Genomic DNA, 7,764 nt, shown 5'->3' with positions numbered 1-7,764 from the left:
GCTTGGGGCCTCTTTTTAAGCTCTTTTGAGCTCTTTTTGCTGGTATTTTTTCTCCTCCTCTTTGGTCCCATCTTCCTCCATCTTACTCATCTTCTTACTTGAGCATTCTTTTGAACAAGATGAGAGGATGGTTAGCCCTTGTTCTTGCTAGTTTGGAGTTCCTAGATCCTTTACCTTTGCTCCTTGAATTCTTAAGGTGTACTTTTCTTTTCCTTGTCTTTATTGTGGTTTGTTGAATGGATGACTAGGGGTTTGATTGTAAGTTGATCTTTGTTCTTCTACCTGCTTGTTGCTTTCAGAATTTGAAATTATGATTTCCATTATTGTTCTTCATAAATCAATTATATCATTGAACCATTTTCTAGCTAGGGTTCTTGATCACTGTAGTGTTACTGTATCACTAGTTAAACTTAGTTGTTTCTTGGAATTCTTTGGTTTAGATTGAAACTCAAACACTTAGAAAGCCATTGGAAACCTTGAAACCTAGTTTTGAGCTAACCCTACGTTTGTTAAGCTTGCGTTGCTTGGTAACCTAGGGTTTCATTCTTGTGTTCTTTTGTTTATTTCTTGTTTGTTGCTTGTGTGTGTGTTAGTTGGTTAGGTGGTGAGGGCTTATCGCGAGGCAAGGAGCCGGTGGAGGAGTAACACCGCCGGGATTAAATCACCTAATTTGTGAGTAGGTTAAGCTAATGAACATTTTTAGTACAATATAATTCAAATGTTCTTATTACTTGATTGGAGATTGACTCAAGGTTTTATCATATTTAAATCGATATGTTGATCGATTCGGAAGGAATTTCCTTTCTATTGATTTATATTGGAAAATTCTCGATGTTTGAATGAAAATGTTATGACTATGTTGGTTTATTGGAATTGAATTGATTTATGATACTTTCATGCATTATGTGATCGTTAGAGCGTGGGCATTGCATCATGTTTACCAAAGTGGCTTTGTTGTATTAATTTGATGTTTTATTCGGTTTGAAAGGTTTTCTATGATGTCTGTTTACATGAGAAACTACTGAGTTTTAATTGCAAAGGTTGACGACTATATCTATATTTTGAGATTAAGTGATTTTTGAAACATGTTCATATGTTGATATGCTTTTGCCATCGATACTTGAGGAATCAGTTTTCATCCTTGGTAGGGATGTTGCTAATAGATTTTGATGGTGACCGGGTGGAGCCCTACCATGCTATAGTAGGCTGTCTTCACGATCAACCTATTAAGGTGGCTCGCAGACCTGAATTATAGTCTAGTTCAATTGGCCCTTAAAATCCCTGATTGGATACACATTGAAATCCGCAGTCACCACAAGGGTTCTCGGTGGGCCAAAATCAAGGTTATGAAAACTTTAATAGCTCTCAACCTAATCGTGACGATGGCTAAGTTAGAGAGTGCTTTTAGGCCATCGCTTATTTCTTCGAGATGAAATCTTAGTATTTGAGAAAATTATGTTTTCATGAAAATGAGCTCTTGAGTAAAAATCTTTTGTATATCCTTTGAATAGCCATTTTGATGATGAGTTTGACATATGAGGGTTATTAAAACTCATTTTATGCAAATTAGTGGATTTTAAATTGTTAAAACTCTTACTTGAGTGGAAAGTGAGTCTTTTATGAGAATTATGATTTTATTCTCCTATTTTATGTTTATACATATTTATGTGGAATGTCAAAGAATTTATATTTTAATGCGAGAATCTATTTATGGATATTCTTTGGTTTATTTGTGCATTATACTAGAATTGTGCTAACCCATTTACTGAGTGACTTAGGTTTCTCACCCTTTCCATTCCATCCAGGCTTCAGTAGTTGTGGATATCCCGGTGAGAAGGAGTGCTAGGTATCATCTTGCATTATTATTTTTTTCACATTTTCCAATATTTCATATGTGTAACTTTGGTCATGTTGCATTATGTAAGAGTCATGGGTCCACTAGTATCTTGGGCTTCTAGAACCTATATTATTGCATACATTTTTACCTTTTTGTAAAGTTATGTTGTGTTGTGACTTGTATAACTTTTGAAACAATGTATTCGGTTGTTGAAGTTACTGCTTCCTCTATGTTACCTTTATACTCTGTTCCTTGAATATTTTGTACTTATGTTATTTATGTTCAGGAATGTGGAAATCCCTCGGTTTTATCAGCCTTGCGGTGACTCGAGGGTTGAGTGGTGTGAGTTCCCCTCCTCGGGTTGTCGCGGAGGTTGTCGAGTACCAAGCCTATGGGTTGGGGGATGACAAGTAAGTTTATTCATTCATGTGTATTTAAATATGTTACTATATATTATTTCATGTTACCTCGTATTCTCTGGTCTTCCTGTGTGATTTTGTTGATTCACGTGTATTGTTATTATTGATTCGCATGTATTGTTTCCATTACCTATGCATGGTGGAGTGTTTCCCGTGTAGTATATTTTTTAAGTGTTTAGTATGTGGTGATAAGCTTTTAATTTATACTTGTTTGTTTTCCATTTTCTTTCAACTTGTCCCTGCTAATGATAAAGAGGCTACATTGGTGGGATTTACAAGAAGAGAGTCATGGAGGCCAACCTTCGAGAGATTGTCCAATGCGAGTGAGACAAAAAAAGAAGGGTTAGGAATGTTTCACCTTCGGCAACCCAAATAAAAAGAGACATGTCCCCACGGCGTTTAAAACAAAATCAAAGGTGGAGCCTACAAGGAGGCGAGGTTGGGAACATTCTCCTTTTCACCATCCCTAAGCAATTACCCCACCATTGATTGCTGGTTGATAGCCTCGAGCAGAGGGCGCTTAGCAATGATGAAATAACCACCTATTGCAATGGGTTTTACGTGACTTTGGTGAATTCCATGAGCTACTGGAAGAACGAAACTCCTAGGATGCCTAGAGATAGAAAAGGGGCTTATTGATATTTCCAAGAAAGGTAGATGTTATGTAATCTCCTCAAGAGTTTTATCATCTACCTTCTGGTAAACACAAGAAGTAAGTTACACTAAGAGGCTATTAGGAGGTCGCATTTCCCTGAATATCGGAAAAACTACCCTTGATAATGAAATACTTACACCAGACATGTTAATATCTACCTGAAAGTTACATATCTGCCTCGAAAGTTGATATACCAGCAACGGATGTCGAAATACCTACTCTAGAACTTGAAGTATTTACCACTGATGTTGGACCAACCACTATTAAAGGCGAAAAACCAAAGACTTAGACAAAGCAAGTAAAGCGCGCCATGGCTACACGAGCATTTCCCAAACCTATTCCACCAAACCCCCACCAAAGAAGGCCCACATAGGGAAAACTGATGAAAGAAACAAAAGTGAGCTCTCCTAGATGATTAACACAAGACGATGAACTGATACATGATGTAGATTCCATTATCAAATCACTAGCAGGTCTGAAGATTTCAATGATGTAAGATGCTAATTAAGAAGGATCCCTCGAGTCATCCATTGACATCAGCCAAAAATGACAAAACTTGATCCAACCGGCAGGCGCTCATACTATTTGAGGGTCTAGCTGACGCGCTGCTACCATAGATTGAAATTATCGATGATGGTGATGCAAAAGAAGGAGTTGGTTGTTGAGGGCCAGGTATATCATAAGATGTAGAAAAAGGCAAGAATAGATTTTCTTTAAAAAAAGAAATACACCAAATTTGCTTAGCTAGATGCTCTTTTTCAATACCCAAGTCAATAGGTAAAAATTTCATCATATACATCTATTAAAATGATTTCCTATGCAATACCACTACTATGTATGTATTAGGACGCTTTCGTGTTCATTCTCTAACATTTCAGTGTAATATTGGTCATAGTGGTGTAGTATCTAAATTTCTCCATTTAGTGTGGTACTTTATATATATTTCCTCTGTATTGTTTGGCATAACAAATGTCACATATCCCATTTACATGCTGCATCTCTGTTATTTGAAGCATTGATTATGGGTTTACCACCCGTAACCACCTCTATGTCTACTCGAGGGTAAGGAGCAAGTGCTCAATGACATTGTGCACTATCCTTATCATTCATGAAGTGCTGCTAAACTCCTCCACCTTAAAGAGGCTTGTTGCTATCACGCAATCACTTGCACTTGCAATGTAGAAGATGTAATTCGTTGCGGGTGGAGGATGTGGTTTTTACCTTCGGGGATTTTGAAATCATTATTATGTCAATCGTTCTTTCTAATCACTTTCATCTACTTACCCTGGACAAGGGTAAACAAAAATACATCCACTACTCGTCTCTTGGGTCGCATACATATGACATTGACACTAAATACATGGTATGTATCCCATGCAGACTCACATGTTTGTAAAGTTCATAATTTCTTTGAGTATGCATTAACGAGAAATTATCTCATTGCAGCGGGCTCTTTGTGAAATGTGTGGCAATCTATACTAGGTATGACGTGCTGAAAGATCTTATGTTCTAACATAACTGTTACTCCTCGTAATAGGAACCACGTAGTGTTGGTTACCATATTTTCATGGTGCGCTATATCAATTAGATTATGAGGGGAGAGGAGCTGAACATATCACAGATAGACATGCCATACTTGCTGCTTCACTACATCACCCCGATATCGGTAAATGGCATGGGGCACATGAGTGGGTCTTCAACCATGAAAGGCGATAAACTAAAGATAATGCCATGAAAGGCAATTACGGAAGGACGATGCCAATTGATGATATTACATTGTATTTGCTGGTTGTAACTTGATGCTAAAAACATTTGTAATAACATTATAATAACATTGTAATAGATGTTCGCAATTCCATTCTAAATACACTTATAATGTTATTTGGACTCAAAGATACATTATACATAAAACGAAGCCAAAATTAGATGGAAACATACCTTATTACAAAATTACAGATAAAACTACACAGTAGTCACATATATTGCGCTGGAACATAGCATAATACACATAACTAACACATAATATAGAGAAAGGAAGCATAATACGCCATTCAGACTTATAATACACAGGAAGGAAGCATGCTATATAGATACCTCTCCGTCGGTTATGATTACATTACATGAAAGACGGTTGTGGCAAACATTATAACACCGATTGCAGCGCAATTCACAACTTTTAATGCATGCAATTTGATCCTCTTCCTTTGCAAATGTCCGGGTATTTTCTTTTTTTGGTAATTGGCAGCCACATGCATAGTTCATTCTTGTCATAATTTGCCTTTTTGTGGTCAAGAATGGAGTATATGGGTTCCGCATATTCATGACGATATGAGTCAATCGTGAAGTAATGGTTAATGTAGCGACTTACACTTGCATTTGTCTGCATGATTGCCTCAGATGCATACTTGCACGGGAGGCTATACACTTCCCATCTCCACCATGAGCACTTTCTTATCCGTAAGCTGACTGTATTGTTGTTCTCGCCCACCACTTTGTAATTGTCAACATTAGATTGGTACACCATGAAAGAGCGATTATCTTCAGTTGTCTTCTATAATTTGTTCAACTTTCTTGTGTGTCTCTGAACAAGGGTGGGTTTCCTACTTATTGGGTTTGTTCGTGTCTATTTACTAACATATTCATAAGTTTAAACCTGCAATTCAGTATATAATAAGTAGGGATGTTAGAAATTACAAGTAAACCCTAATATTACACAAGAAAGGTAACATTTTAAAGATAACCGTTGTTTATTAAACGTAAAACTTTAATATTGCACTAAAACCACCAATAACACACAAATGTTTTCAAATTACACAAGAAGTCTAACCTGATTGAGTCAATGATGCTCATCATCGGAAGATGATGAGCTTCTTTGATCCAAATGTTGAATAAATCCACTACGTTGGAGTACATTTTGCACTAATATGCACTCTTCAACAAGTAGTTGGTGTTAGTGTAAGCCCTAGCCCCAATACATTGTATGAACTCTAATTATTTGGATAATTATTATGAGTCATCGTTATATCTATTATTATTTCTGTACATAGTTAAAAAGATAAAATATCCTTGAATATTATTTCTGCTCAAGTTATCAAATGCATGATTTGGATAGTAAATCCTTGATGCATAAACTAGAACAATATTCTAAATGTCCCTAGTCGATTATTTTTATGGAATGAAAATAAATTAAGACTAGTATGTCTTTAGTGAGATGGCCTTGTTTTACAGGTATAGGATATGTGATATCAATTAAAGGACATAGATACATGTTAGGGAACAGTGTATCTGGATCGATATGCTCTTGAGAACACTACATGGTTGTAAACTCATAAGTGTTTTTCTCAAGCAATTCTTGTATTCGAATCCTCCGACCTGAAATCACTATGGATCTCGGATGAATCCTTACATGCTTTAACTTACGTCTAATGCCATTCGTAATTGAGTGGCAAGTACGGGTATGTTTGGGTATGTCACGGTTCATGCTGAGAGACATGAGTGAAGTGAAGGGATTGTCCTTCTCTGTAGAGAGTGAATATCACCGGCCACTTGATTAGTGAGACTTAGTAGTGCGTGGCCACGCGAAGGGAAATGAAAAGAGTTATCATTTACTTGACCTAGTTAGTTCACTAAGAGATCAAGAAATTAATTAGCATTAAAATAAGGGGACTCCCTCCATGTCTTATGCTAATTAAGATATTCAGTGGCAAATGATTGTATCAGGTTGCGATTGATTCCGTTAATTCTCGAAATTGACCTTCATTTAATATTGGGTAATCATATTATCTTCCTGTTTGGTATATAAAAAAATGTAACACATGTCCTAATAGAACCCAAACCCTAATTCAAATATATCTTAATCATGGATATATTTAGAATTAAAATTTAAATGTCCCAATCTTAATTAATTTTGAATTTTTCCTTTTAAAATAATTCATTTGATTGTCTTGGACTAGAATGCAAATTTCGAGATAAAAAATGCAAATTACAAGATTACCCTTGAGAACACATATCTCGAGGCATAAATGCAAATTATAAAAAAATGTCCTTGAGAACATATCCCGAAGGCAAAATGCAAATTACAAGATTACCCTTGAGAACACATATCTCAAGGCAATCTAAATCTTAGAATAGCCCAAATACAAATCCCGAGGCGATCCTAAGTTTCGAGATAGCTCGAGAACATATCTCGAGGCAACTTTCGAAAAAAAGTGCAAATCCCAAAACGCCTAAACACATATCTCGAGGCAAAATTGGTTTAATTGAATTTAAAAAAAAAACTTGATTAAAAAAAATAATTAAATTTTTTTTTAAAAATTTCAAATTTAAAACTTTAAAATTTCAAATTTGATCCAATCTCTTTTGTTTGATTAGATGTGATTCTGCGGGAGGGAGTTGGGGATTGAGGATAAGGTCGAGGGAATATCTTTTAAAATAAGGAGGAAGATAAAAGAGAATAGAGGGGAGAAAGATTTGAAAAAAAAAAGTTTAAAAAGAAAAAAAAGGTTATCTTCTCTCCCATGCTTATTTTATATAAAAAATATTTTAAAAATATTTTTTTTAAAAAAAAGAGAAGGAGTCGCCAGCCGCTTGTTGCCGTTGCCATCGTTCACCGCTGCAGCATGCTTGATGGCTGAGATAATGCCGCCAAGCATGCCGTTGTTGCCTCTCGTCGCCGTTGCCACCGTTCATTGCCTTGGCATGCTTTGGTGGCTGAGATAATGCCGCTGCCTTCACGCGTTGCCGTTGCTGCTGTTCACCGCCAAGCATACTGGGATGTTTGTTGTCGGCGTTGCACATCACCATGCCGCTAATGCCATCAACTATTCTTTGTCTTTGTTGCCATAATCACGGCC

Source organism: Dioscorea cayenensis, chromosome 17, assembly GCF_009730915.1.
Source record: "Dioscorea cayenensis subsp. rotundata cultivar TDr96_F1 chromosome 17, TDr96_F1_v2_PseudoChromosome.rev07_lg8_w22 25.fasta, whole genome shotgun sequence".
NCBI lineage: Eukaryota > Viridiplantae > Streptophyta > Magnoliopsida > Dioscoreales > Dioscoreaceae > Dioscorea > Dioscorea cayenensis.
The sequence above is the reverse complement of the archived record's forward strand: the minus strand, read 5'-3'. Positions refer to the sequence as shown.